Genomic DNA, 13,199 nt, shown 5'->3' with positions numbered 1-13,199 from the left:
CAAGTACACATGGAAAATTCTTCAGAATAGATCACCTATTATGCCACAAAACAAGTCTCAACAAATTCAGAAAGACCTAAGTCATACCATGTATCTTTTCTGACCATAACACTATGAAACTAGAAATCAACCACGAGAAAAAATCTGGAAAGAGCACAAATACATGGAGTTTAAATAACATGCTACTAAATAATCAATGGGTCAACCAAGAAAACAAAGAAATTAAAAATTACATGGAGAAATACATGGAGTTTAAATAACATGCTACTAAATAATCAATGGGTCAACCAAGAAAACAAAGAAATTGAAAATTACATGGAGACAAATGAAAATGAAAACACAATGGTTCAAAATTTGGGGATGCAACAAAATCAGTTCTAAGAGGGAGGTTTACAACAATACAGGCATACCTCAAGAAGAAAGAAAAATCTCACATAAACAGCCTAAACTTACACCTAAAGGAGCTAGAAAAAAACAAACAAAACCCAAAACCAGCATAAGGAAGAAAATAATAAATATTAGAGCAGAAATAAATGATACAGAAACTAAAAAACAATAAACAGAACAATGAAACCAGGAGCTGGTTCTTTCAAAAGATCAACAACCTCTAGCCAGATCCCTTAAAAAGAGAGATAAATACACATTAAAAAAAAAAAAAAAGGTGGGGGGTGGCACCTGGGTGGCTCTGTCAGTTAAGCATCTGACTCTTGATTTTGGCTCAGGTCATGATCTCACAGTTTGTGAGTTTGAGCCCCACATCAGACTGGGTTGACAGCACGAAGCCTGCTTGGGATTCTCTCTCCCTGGCTCTCTGCCCCTCCCCCACTCTCTCTTGCTCTCCCTCTCAAAATAAATAAATAAACTTAGAGAGAGAGAGAGAGAACTCAAATAAAATCAGATATGAAAGAGGAGAAATAACAACCAACATCACAGAAACACAAACGACTGTAAGGGCGTATTATAAAAAATTATATGCCAGGGGCAGCTGGGTGGCTCAGTCGGTTAAGCAACCGACTTTGGCTCAGGTCGTGATCTCACGGTTCATGAGTTTGAGCCCCACGTCAGGCTCTGTGCTGAAAGCTCAGAGCCTGGAGCCTGCTTCAGATTCTGTGTCTCCTTTTCTCTCTGCCTCTCCCCTGCTCATGTTCTGTCTCTTTCTGTCTCAAAAATAAATTTAAAAAAAAATTAAAAAAAAATTTTTTAAATTATATGCCAACATATAAGACAACTTAAAAGAAATGGGTAAATTCCTAGCGATACATAACATATCAAAACTTAAGCTGAAAGAAATAGAAAATTTGAACAGACTGATCACCAGCAATGAAATTAAATCAATAATTTAAAAACTTCCAACAAACAAAAGTCCAGGACCTGACAGTTTTCACAGGTTATTCTATCAAACATTTGAAGAAGAGTTAATACCTAGGCTTCTCCAACTTTCTGAAAAATAGAACAGGAAGGAAAATGTGAAAATGCATTCTATAATGCCAGCATTACCTTGATAACAAAAGCAGATAAAGACACCACTAAAACTATAGGACAATATCTCTGATGAACATAGATGCAAAAATCCTCAATAAAGTATTAGCAAACTGAATCCAATAATACATTAAAAAATCAATCACCATGATCAAGTGGGATTTACTCCCAGGATGCAAGCGTGGTTCAATATTTACAAATCAGTCAACGTAATATATCACAACTATAAGAGAAAGGATAAAAACCATATGATCATTTCAACAGATGCACAAAAAGCATCTGACAAAGTACAACATCCATTCACGATAAAAACCCTCAACAAAGTAGGTTTGCAGGGTCATACCTCAATATAATAAAGGCCTTACATGAAAAACCCACAGCTAACATCATACTCAATGAGAGTTTTCCCCTAAGATCAGGAACAAGACAAGAATATCCATTCTCACCACTTCCATTCAACAGAGTACTGGAAGTTCTAGCCACTGCAATCAGACAACAAAAAGAAATAAAAGGCATCCAAACTGGTAAGGAAGCAATAAAACTTTCACTATTTGCAGATGACATGATACTATATATAGAAAACCCTAAAGAGTTGACCAAAAAACTACTACAACTGAAAAATGAACTCAGTAAGATCAAAGAATACAAAATCCATGTACAGAAATCCATTGAATTTCTGATGTTTATTTATTTTTGAGAGAGAGAGTACCAGCGGGGGAGGGTTAGAGAGAGAGGGGGACAGAGGATCTGAGGCAGGCTCCCCACTGACAGTAGCAAGCCTGATGTGGGGCACAAACTCATGAACCATGAGATCATGACCTGAGCAAAAATCAGACGCTCAACTGAGTCACCCTGGTGCCCCACATTTCTGTACATCAATAATGAAGCAGAAGAAAGAGAAATTGAGAAAAACAAAACTGGAGGTATCATAATTCCAGACTTCAAGTTATATTGCAAAGCTATAGTAATAAAAACAATATGGTGCTGGCACAAAATAGACACATAGATCAATGGAACAGAATAGAAAGCCCAAAAATAAACCCACAATTATATGGTAAATTAATCTTCCACAAAGTAGGCAAGAATATGCAATGAGAAAAAGGCAGTATCTTCAACTAATGGTGTTGGGAAAACTGGACAGCTACATGCAAAAGAATGAAATGGACCAGTTTTTTACACCATACACAATAATACAATCAAGATAGATTGAGGACCGAAATGTGAGACTTGAAGCCATAAAAATCCTAGAAGAGAACAGAGACAGTAATTTCTCTGGCACTGGCCATAACAACACCTTTCTAGATACATCTCCTAAGGTAAGGAAAACAAAGGCAAAAATAAACTATTGGGACTACATCAAAAAGCTTCTGCACAGCAAAGGAAGCAATCAACAAAATTAAAGGCAATCTACTGATATTACAAGTGACATATCCAATAAAGGGTTAGTATGCAAAATATATAAAGAACTTATAATACTCAACACCCAAATACCAAATAATCCAATTAAAAATGGAAGAAGACATGAATAGACATTTTCCCAAAAACATCCAGATGGCCAACAGACACATGAAAAGATGCTCAACATTACTTATCATCAGGAAAATACAAATCAAAACTACAATGAGCTATCACCTCACACCAATCAGAATGGCTAAAATCAGCAACACAAGAAACAACAGGGGTTGGCAAGGATATGGAGAAAAGGGGACCCTCTTACACTGCTGGTGGGAATGCAAACTAGTGTAGCCACTCTGGAAAACAGTATGGAGATTCCTTAAAAAGTCAAAAATAGAACTACCCTATGAAAAAGAAGATGCAGTAGGGGCACCTGGGTGGCTCCATTGGTTAAATGCCTGACTTCAGCTCAGGTCATGATCTCATGGATTGTAAGTTTGAGCCACATCAGGTACTCTGCTGTCAGCACAGAGCCTGCTTTGGATCCTCTGTCCTCCTCTCTCTCTCTGCCCCTTCCCCCACTTCTTCTCTCTCTGCCTCTCTCTCTCTCTTGCTCTTTCCCTCTCTCTCAAAAATAAACAAACATTTTTATAAAAGGCTTATTGGGGTGCCCAGGTGGTTTAGTCAGTTAAGCATCTGACTTTGGCTCAGGTCATGATTTCACAGTTCGCGGGTTCGAGCCCCACATCGGGCTCTGTGCTGACAGCTTGGAGCCTGGAGCCTGCTTCAGACTCTGTATTTCCTGTCTCTTCCCTCCCCCACTAGCACCCTCTCTCGCTCTCTCTTTTTCTCTCAAAAATAAAATAAACATTAAAAAAATTTTAATTTAAAAAGGCTTATAGAAACTGGACAAAAGTTTAAAAAGCTTATATATTCAAATATATATGAATATAACTCAGTGACAAAAAAGAATAAAATCTTTCCATTTGCAACAACATGGAAGGAGCTAGAAAGCATTATGCTATGCAAAATAAATCAGAGAAAGACAAATACCATATGATTTCACTCATATGTGGCTTAAGAAACAAAACAAGGGTGGTTGGCTGGCTCAGTCAGTACAGCACGCAACTGTTGATCTTGGGGTTGTGAATTCAAGCCCCATGTTGGGTGCAGAGATTACTTACAAATAAATTTTTTAAAAAATAATAAAATAAATAAATAAATAAATAAATAAATAAATAAAATCTAAGAAACAAAATAAATGAGCAAAGGGGGAAAAAAGAGACAGAGGCAAACCAAGAAACAGACTCTTAACTATGGAGAACAAACTGATGGGTTACCAGAAGGGATGTGGGTGTGGGATGGGTTAAATAGGTGATGTGAATTAAGCAGTGCACTTGTGCTGAGCATCAAGGGATGTGTGGAAGTGTTGAATCACTATGTTGTATACCCAAAATGAGTATTACACTATGTTAACTAACTAAAATTTAAATAAAAACTTAAAAGAAAAGATATGGTATATATATGTGTATATATATATGTATATATATATATATGATGTAATATTACTTAGCCATTAAAAAGTATGAAATCTTACCATCTGCAACAACATAGACAGATCTGAAGAGTATGATGCTAAGCAAAATAAGCCAGTCAGAGAAAAACAAATACCATATGATTTCACTCATATGTGGAATTTAAGAAACAAAACATACAAATAGAGGGGAAAGAAGACAGACTCCTAACTAAAGAGAACAGAGGGGATGTAGGTGGGAGGTGAAATAAGTGAAGAGGATTAAGAGTATGCTTATCTTGATGAGCACTGAGTAATATAGAGCTGCTGAATCACTATGTTGTTGTACACCTGAAGCTAATATAACACCGTATGTTAATTATGCTGGAATTAAATTTTTTTTTAAATTTTTTTTTCAACGTTTTTTATTTATTTTTGGGACAGAGAGAGACAGAGCATGAATGGGGGAGGAGCAGAGAGAGAGGGAGACACAGAATCGGAAACAGGCTCCAGGCTCTGAGCCATCAGCCCAGAGCCCAACGTAGGGCTCGAACTCACGGACCGCGAGATCGTGACCTGGCTGAAGTCGGACGCTTAACCGACTGCGCCACCCAGGCACCCCTGGAATTAAAATTTTTAAAAGAGAGAGCCAATGACAGGACTTTCAGGAATATCAACTCCTAATGGATAATCTGAGGAAGAGAGTCCACTGATCAATGGAAAGGATTGTCCATAGAGGCAGGAAGGAGGATATTTAATGATGGAAAGGTTTGTCAAAAGCCAAATGGCTCAAAATTTCAAGAGAGATGAGGACTGAAAAATTATATTTAAAAAGTAAGCTATGGGGTATTGTTGGCAAAAATGACAGATTAGGGACTTCCAAAATTGTTCTTGCATAAAGGCAATGAAAAAGCTGACAAAAATTATTAGAATAAACCTTTTCAGAGAGATGGAAATTAACCAAAGGCTTGCAGTGACACAGGAAGGATTTTTTTTTTGAGAGACAGAGAGAGCAGGGGAGGTATAGAAGAAGGAGACACAGAATCTGAAGCAGGCTCCATACCCAGTGTGAGCCTGACATAGGGCTTGATTTAATTAACTGTGAGAGCATGACCTGAGCCAGAATCAAGAATCAGATGCTTAACTGACTGAGCCATCCAGGTGCCCAGGAAGCACTTTTTTTTTTTTTAAATAGTTGTCTATCAGCAAGAACAGGAAGCTTTGGCACATTTTCACTTCCCTTAGTCCCATCTCCCACACTATTTTTGCAATAGCCATCAAAAAAAAAAAAAAATAGCCTAGTAGTTGCTGGGGAGAGCAGTGGAAGGGAGTGGATAGGATGTGGCTAGAGTTCTTTTCAATTCTCATCCCCAAAGAATACTCATTTCTTGACCTTTGTGATAGTTCTCTGGGAGACCCACTTAGAAGTTAGTCTGTACTTGACCTGAATCAGGGCTCAACGTGTACGGCATCTTCTTCCAGGGGGCATTTTCTGAAAACAATTACAATCAAGTTTATAACTTCATAGCTGCCTGAAGCAGTGGTTAATACTTAGCGCAAGAGTAGCCAAAAATCTAACCAAAAAGCTTAAGAGACAAAGCTGAAAATTACGATGTCCATAGGTGCCTTGAAAAGCTCCAACATATTCTTGGGCACCTAGGAGGCCACACATACACATAGGGCTGCACCATCCATCCACAGGAAAGATTTGAGAAGCTCCTAAGCATTCATCTCTGGCTGACCTTGAGGTCAGAATGTTGGACAAAGATTTTATATAAACAATTTTAAATATGTTCTAAGAAATGAAGGAAACCATGCCTAAGGAACTAAAGTTTGAGGATATCACACCAAACAGAAATTATCTATAAATATGCATAAACTATTTGTTTAAATACAATTCTGAAATTGAAAAGTATAATTAAAATGAATATTTCATTATAGGTGCTCAATAGCAGATATGAGCAGACAGAAGAAAGAAACAGTGAAATGAAGATAAATTAACAGAGATTATCTAGTTTGCGGAACAAAATAAACAAAAAGAATGAAGAAAAATTAACATAGCCTTTATATCTGTGAAGACACCATCAAAAGTACCAATATATGAATAATGGGAGTCTCAGAAAAAGAGGAGAAATAAAAAGGGGCAAAAAGAATATTTGAAGAAATAATGGCCCAGAACTTCCAAATTTGATAATTTGATTCAAATTGAATAAAAAACATTAATCACCATATCCAACAAGCTCAAAAATTTCTAAGTAGGATAACTTCAAAAAGATCCACACCTGAACACATATTAATCAAACTATCAAAAGAAAAAGACAAGGAGAATCTAAAAGCAGTAACAGAGGAGTGATTTATTACATTCAAGGAATGTTCAGTACAATTAACAGCTGAATTCTCATCAGAAATCATGAAATCAGAAGGAAGAGAGATGACACATTCAAAGTTCTGAAAGAAAAAAAAAACCTGTCAACCAATGTTTCTAAATCCAGTAAAAACTATCCTTCAAAAATGAAGTGACTAGCCTGAGGCCAGTATTAGTAATAAACTGTAAGCACTCAGTATGTGTTGTGGGATAATGGAAGGGGAAATGAATCTAAATCATGACCACACTCCTCACATTATGCCCCAGCAAAGATTCTTTGATGAAACTTGTGGTAAAGGTAAAGGTAAAGGAGGAAAGATAGTGTATACCCTTGTCAAATCCATCTAACTAAAGAAGACTAAATAATGGGTGGTAGATAGACTTAAAGGCACCGCTGATAAAAAATCTCTACATCCACATAAGCCAAATCAGAAACTGATTGGGTAAACAAGTCTTTTTTTGTTAACAGAGTGACTACTGAGACAAATACCATAATCATTCCAGGAGCATTTAGAGAGTACTTATAATATAAAATTAACTGAAGAATGCAAAGATCAATCACACTCTTTTTATAAGAATTTTTCAGTGTAGTCAAGTATTTCTCAAATGGGCTTTACCTTATCCACAATTACAAATACATTTATATATTTATTATATATATTTATTTATATTTACTATATATAAATGTATTTGTACATATATATGGGCATATATATAAATATTTGTGTATATATGTATATATACTGAAATATGTATTTCATAAAAATATTCTTAGTATTTCTAATATACTGTATTTGCTATTCTTATCTATTCTATTCCCATTTAAAAAATATTCTTGTCACAACACCCCACCACCACTCCACTAAATTGATTTCACTACCCAGTAATGGTCATGTTCCCAAATTTGACCAAGTTGGTACTGAAAAATGCCAATCTAGATATGTGATCAAGTAACTTTAACACAAGGAAGAACAATTAAGTGCTCAATAGAGGTTGATAGCATGGGAACACAGGAAAAAGTTAATAATTTTGACTAGGTATCCAGGTACCACTACATACAACTATAGACATAAATGAAAATTCAAACTATAGGAACTAAGAACTGGTCATAGTTCTTTTCCTTAGAAGTTCCTGCAGAGGTGATAGCCATCTCCTATTCAGCATCATGACTACCCTCAGACCTCTGTGAAGCCCAAAATTGTTAAAAGAGGACCAAGAAGTTCATCCAAAACCAGTCAGAATGATATGTCAAAATTAAGTGCAACTGGTAGAAACCCAGAGGTATAGACAATAGGGTGTACCAAAGATTCAAGGGCCAGATTTTGATGCCCAACATTGGTTATGGGAGCAATAAGAAAACAAAGCACATGCTCCCCAGTGGCTTCCAGAAGTTCCTAGTCCACAACATCAAGGAGCCTGAAGTGCTGCTGATGTGCAACTAATCTTACTGTGCAGAGGTTACTCACAATGTCTCCTCCAAGAATTGCAAAGCTGTTGTGGGAAAGAGCAACCCAGCTGGCCATCAGAGTCACCAATCCTAATGCCAGGCTTCACAATGAAGGAAATGAATAGACGGCTTATGTGCACATGATATTTGTATTAATAAAACCATAAAACTAAACACAAAAAAAGAAAAGAATTGGTCATAGTTGGTTTCCTTCTTACTCCTATTTACCCAGTCTGAGTGGAAGACAAACTACTAAAATATTTGATACACCAACTAACAGCAACACTTAGACATAAACTTGAAAGTTATCTGGTTTGTTGCTTAGATACTATTGTTTCTCTTGCCCTTGTTGGCTCTCCTCCTCTGGAATGAGCAACCAACCCCAGGGAATCTTCCAGTGTCCCGTCACTAAATCTGCTTATTGTCCAACGTGCCTGCCTCTGACTCTGCTCAGATTTCCAAGGTGCCCAAGTGCTCCCCAGTCCCCAATTTTGCCTTATGTCTGTCTTATAATTTCCCCAATACTGTATGGCATTGGTAACCATCATCAAAACATGGACAAAATCTGCTCTAAATGCTTTGGAGAGGTAAAGGAAAAAGGAGTATTATATCACATATACATGTTTCATCTGCACTGAATAGCTAAATTACTGCTTAACTCATTGGTCTTGCCATATCCAGATAGTGAAAGAACTATCAAGTATCTAAAGACTGATTAAAGTTTCAGAGCTCAGTGCCTGGCAGTGCTCCAGTAAGGAAAAAGGGCGAATTCTTAGGAGCAGGCAGTGTGGTCTGAGAGGTCCATGTGCCACACAGGGAGAAGTGGTTCCCCTGCTTGGAGTGCAATTGGTAGATGACAAACAGCCTCCCCACAGGCAAAGATCCCAGCAGACCCCAGAAAAAAAGCTTTGTTTGCTGTTGGGAGAAACCAGAACACCACAAAACCTGGTGCCACCTATGTTGTGATTTGCCATAATGTCTAAACCTCTGACACTCCATGATTGCATGAACATTTCCTGGGGCCAGTTGGCACCTGGCCAATGCTCAGCAAGACCCTCCCCCAGATAGTCAGTGGGGGCCCAAGCCACAGGGGTCTCTAAAGTGTGGGATTTTGAAACACAGCCCCATCTGAGATAAAACTCTGGAGGGAGGTGCTGCCTGGCAGGTGAACAGCTTGGAAATAGGCAGGGAGTGGACAGAGGCCTGAGACAAAGGAGGGGTGGTGATCGCAGGTTGGTGAGAGCATGAAGTTCCTTCACCAGAGACTAGGGGGCTGGCTAAAGTCATTTTCACCTCTCCTGTGCACACGCAGGTATGCATGCACATGCATGCACATCACACTGATCCACCCCAGTAAGCTACACAGTGCCACCTAGTGGAGAATGGAGCTATTACACCAAGTTCTGCCCAACTGCACCCTCCAAGCACGTCTCCCAGAAGACCAGCATAAGTCCCTCCACCTGCTTAGTGTACAGACTATAGAGTTGCTTCATAGTTTCAGTTCTAGGGGAAACTGGATGTAACTTCATTTGGGTTTCATTCTATTGGCTGGTTCATTTATTAGTTCCTTTTCTTCGCTGCTGTTTTTACTTAAGTTGGTTTTTTTCCCCCCATTCTTTCCTTTCTCTTTCTTGGATACAGAAAGAGAAAATTTTGTTTTGTTTTTTTTTTTTTACTTTATTTTCTTAAATTTTTTATTCTATTTCATTTTATTTTATTCTACTTTGTTACGTATATTTTTTTAATTTTTAAATTTTTTTCTTACCTTTTTCCTTTTTTTCCCTTTCCTTTCCCTTTTTTCTCATTTTATCAAGCTTCTTTCAACAAGAGGACCAAACCACACCTAGGATATAGTTTCCTTTATTTGATTTTTGTTTTGTTTTTAATTTTTAAAATTATTTTTCATTTTATTAATTTTTTTCTTCCTCCAAAATGACAAGATGAAGGAATTCACCCAAAAGAAAGAACAGGAAGAAATGACAGCCAGGGACTTAACACAGATAGAAGTAAGATGTCTGAACTAGAATTTAGAACCACGATAATAGGAATACTAGCTGGGGTTGAAAAAAGCATAGAAGGCACAAGAGAATCCCTAGAATCCCCTTCTGTGGAGATAAATAAAATCTAGTCAGGCTGAAATTAAAAATGCTATAACTGAGATGCAATCTCAAATGGTTGCCATGACAGCAAGGGTGGATGAAGCACAGCAGTGAATCAGTGATATAGAAGATAAAATTATGGAGAATAATGAGACAGAAAAAAAGAGGAAACAAAGGCAAAAGATAGGGATATAAGACTTAGAGAATGTAATGACTTATTAAAAGGGAGTAACATCTGAATAAGAGTACCAGAATATGAAGAGAGAAAAAGAGGCAAAAAGTTTATGTGAGCAAATTAAAACAGAAAACTTTCCTAATCTGGGGAAGGACACAGACATCAAAATCCAAGAAGCACAGAGAACTCCTATTAGATTGAACAGAAACCGACCATCAACAAGGCAGATCATAGTCAAATTCACAACATATACAGACAAGTAAAGAATTATGAAAGCAGCAAGGGAAAAAAAATTCTCACCCTAATAGAGAAGACAGATCAGATTCATAGGAGACCTATCCACTGAACCTCTGCAGGTCAGAAAGGAGTGGTAGGAAATATTCAATGCACTGAATCAAAAGAAAATATGCAGCCAAGAATTCTTTATCCAGCAAGGCTGTCATTCAAAATAGAAGGAGAGATAAAGAGTTTCCCAGACAAAAACAAAAAACAAAAAAAACTAAAGGAGTTCGTGACACTAAACCAGCCCTGTGAGAAATGTTAAGGGGGGGTGGGGGTGCTTTGAGTGGAGAAAAGAAAAAAAAAAACAAAAGAAAAGCAACAAAGACTAGAAAGGACCAGAGAACATCACCAGAAACACCAACTCTACAGGCAACACAATGGCACTAAATTCATATCTTTCTGTACTCACTCTAAATATAAATAGACTACATAGTCCAATCAAAGATACAGGGTATCAGAATAGATAAGAAAACAAGACTCATATATTTTTTAACGTTTTTATTTATATTTGAGAGAGAGACAGAAACAGAGCATGAGTTGTAGAGGGCCAGAGAAAGAGGGAGACACAGAATCCCAAGCAGGCTCCAAGCTCTAAGCTGTCAGCACAAGCCCCACATGGGGCTTGAACTCATGAGCTGCAAGATCATGACCTGAGTCAAAACTGGATGCTTAACTAACTGAGTCACCTAGGTGCCCCAAGAAGACCCATCTATATGCTGCCTACAAGACTCATTTTAGACCGTAAGACATCTACAGATTGAAAGTAAGGGGATTGAGAACCATCTATTATGTTAATGGTCATCAAAAGAAAGTTGGAGTGGCCATACTTATATCAGATAAACTAGATTCTAAAATACTGTAGGAGAAGCCAAGATGATGGAATAGCATGGAAGTTTTTTGTGTGTCTTGTGTCCATGAAATACAGCCAGACCAACACTAATCCATCCTGCAAACCTAGAAAACTGATCTGAGGATTAACACAACAATCTGCACAACCTGAACCACAGAATTCAGCAGGTACCTGGCGCAGAGAGGTGAACTTGGGGAGAGAGAAGCCACGGAGGTCAGGGAGCTGCTTTTGCATGCAGAGAGAGGACAGAAACAGGGGAGGGAGAATACAGGAAAAGCACCCCCCACCAAAAGCAGCTGGAGAGAAAGTGGAAAAGTGGAAACAGCTGCAGGGACTGAACTAAAAAGGGAGAAAGGAGAAAGGAGAGGGTTTAAATTCCATTAAGACTATAAACAGGGGGAGTACAGAGTCTGAAACTCCGCAGCTCAATATCTGGCGGTGCTCTGGTGGGAAGGGTGAATCTCCAGGAGCAGAGTGGAGTCTGGGGTTCTTCAGGCCACATGGGGAGAGACATTTTCTGCTGGGAGGACACCTGGTAGAGGCTGTGTGGGTCGCCCAAAGGCAAGGCTCCAGTGGACCCTGGAGAACAACCACATTCACTGGTGCTGGAACAAGGTCGTTAAGGGTGAAGCCTGGTGCCAGATGTGTGTTGTGATTTTCCATAATCCCTGAAACACGGCTGCTACACTATGTCGCAAACTTTTTCTGGGGCGGGCAGCAGCACAGTCCCGCAAACATTCCTGGGTGCGGCCGGCACCCGGCCATTGCTTGGTGAGACCCTCCTGCAGAGGGGCAGAATGGGTCAAAGCTGCAGTCCCTCAGAAGCAAGGGGTCAGGAAAAACAGCTGCATCTGAGACAAAACTCAGGAGGGAGGTACTGCCTGGGGCTTGGTCATGGATTGTGTAAAAGCAGGGAATGGATGGAAGCTGAACACAAAGGACAGGTGTGCAATTGCTGATCGGGAAGAACAGAGTTCTGATACTAGAGACTAGGTAGCTGGGTGACACCATTTTCATTTCTCCTACACATGCACATACACACCTACAAGTGCCACAACAATCCACCCCAGTAAGCTAAGCAGCACCATCTAGTGGAGAACGGAGCTGTTTCACTAAGGCCTGCCCAACTGGGCCAACCTCGCTCTTCAGGAAAAGAATTCTCTCCATCTACTTAGTTTATGGACTATAAAGTGCTTCATAGTTTGACTTCTAGGGAAAAACAAAGTAATTTCAGTCATATTTCAGTCTGTTCACCGGTCCACCTATTCAGTTTTCTTTCTTTTTTTCTTCTTTTTTCTTTTTTTCATTTCTTTTTTTTTCTTGAATACAGAAAAAGTTCATTTTGTTTTCAATTTTTATTAAAATATTTTTATTTTTTCTACTATATTTTTTACTTTTGTGTACATTTTTCAAATTTTATTTTACTTCCATCATTTCATTTTAGTCTACTTCAGTGTATTCATTTTTTCAAATTTTCAAAGAATTTCCTTTTTTTACTCTTTCCCCTTTTTTCTTTAATCTATCAAGCCCCCTTCAACACCCAGACCAAACACACGTAGGAAATAGCATAATTTATTTCATTTTGTGTGTGTGT

At 38.3% G+C, this 13,199-nt stretch overlaps 1 protein-coding gene and 1 pseudogene across 5 annotated transcripts in view; one reads left to right on the top strand and one right to left on the bottom strand.

Annotated features, from left to right (window-relative positions):
• STK33 (serine/threonine kinase 33) overlaps positions 1 to 13,199 on the bottom strand; it is a 175,400-nt gene that overhangs the window by 92,926 nt on the left and 69,275 nt on the right. The gene's annotated exons all lie outside the window — the stretch shown is intronic.
• Positions 7,918 to 8,324, top strand: LOC121018259 (60S ribosomal protein L32-like; annotated as a pseudogene).

Source organism: Herpailurus yagouaroundi, unplaced genomic scaffold (genome assembly GCF_014898765.1).
Source record: "Herpailurus yagouaroundi ecotype Mexico unplaced genomic scaffold, PumYag 218, whole genome shotgun sequence".
Lineage (NCBI taxonomy): Eukaryota > Metazoa > Chordata > Mammalia > Carnivora > Felidae > Herpailurus > Herpailurus yagouaroundi.
This window is presented reverse-complemented; position numbering and strand designations above follow the sequence as displayed.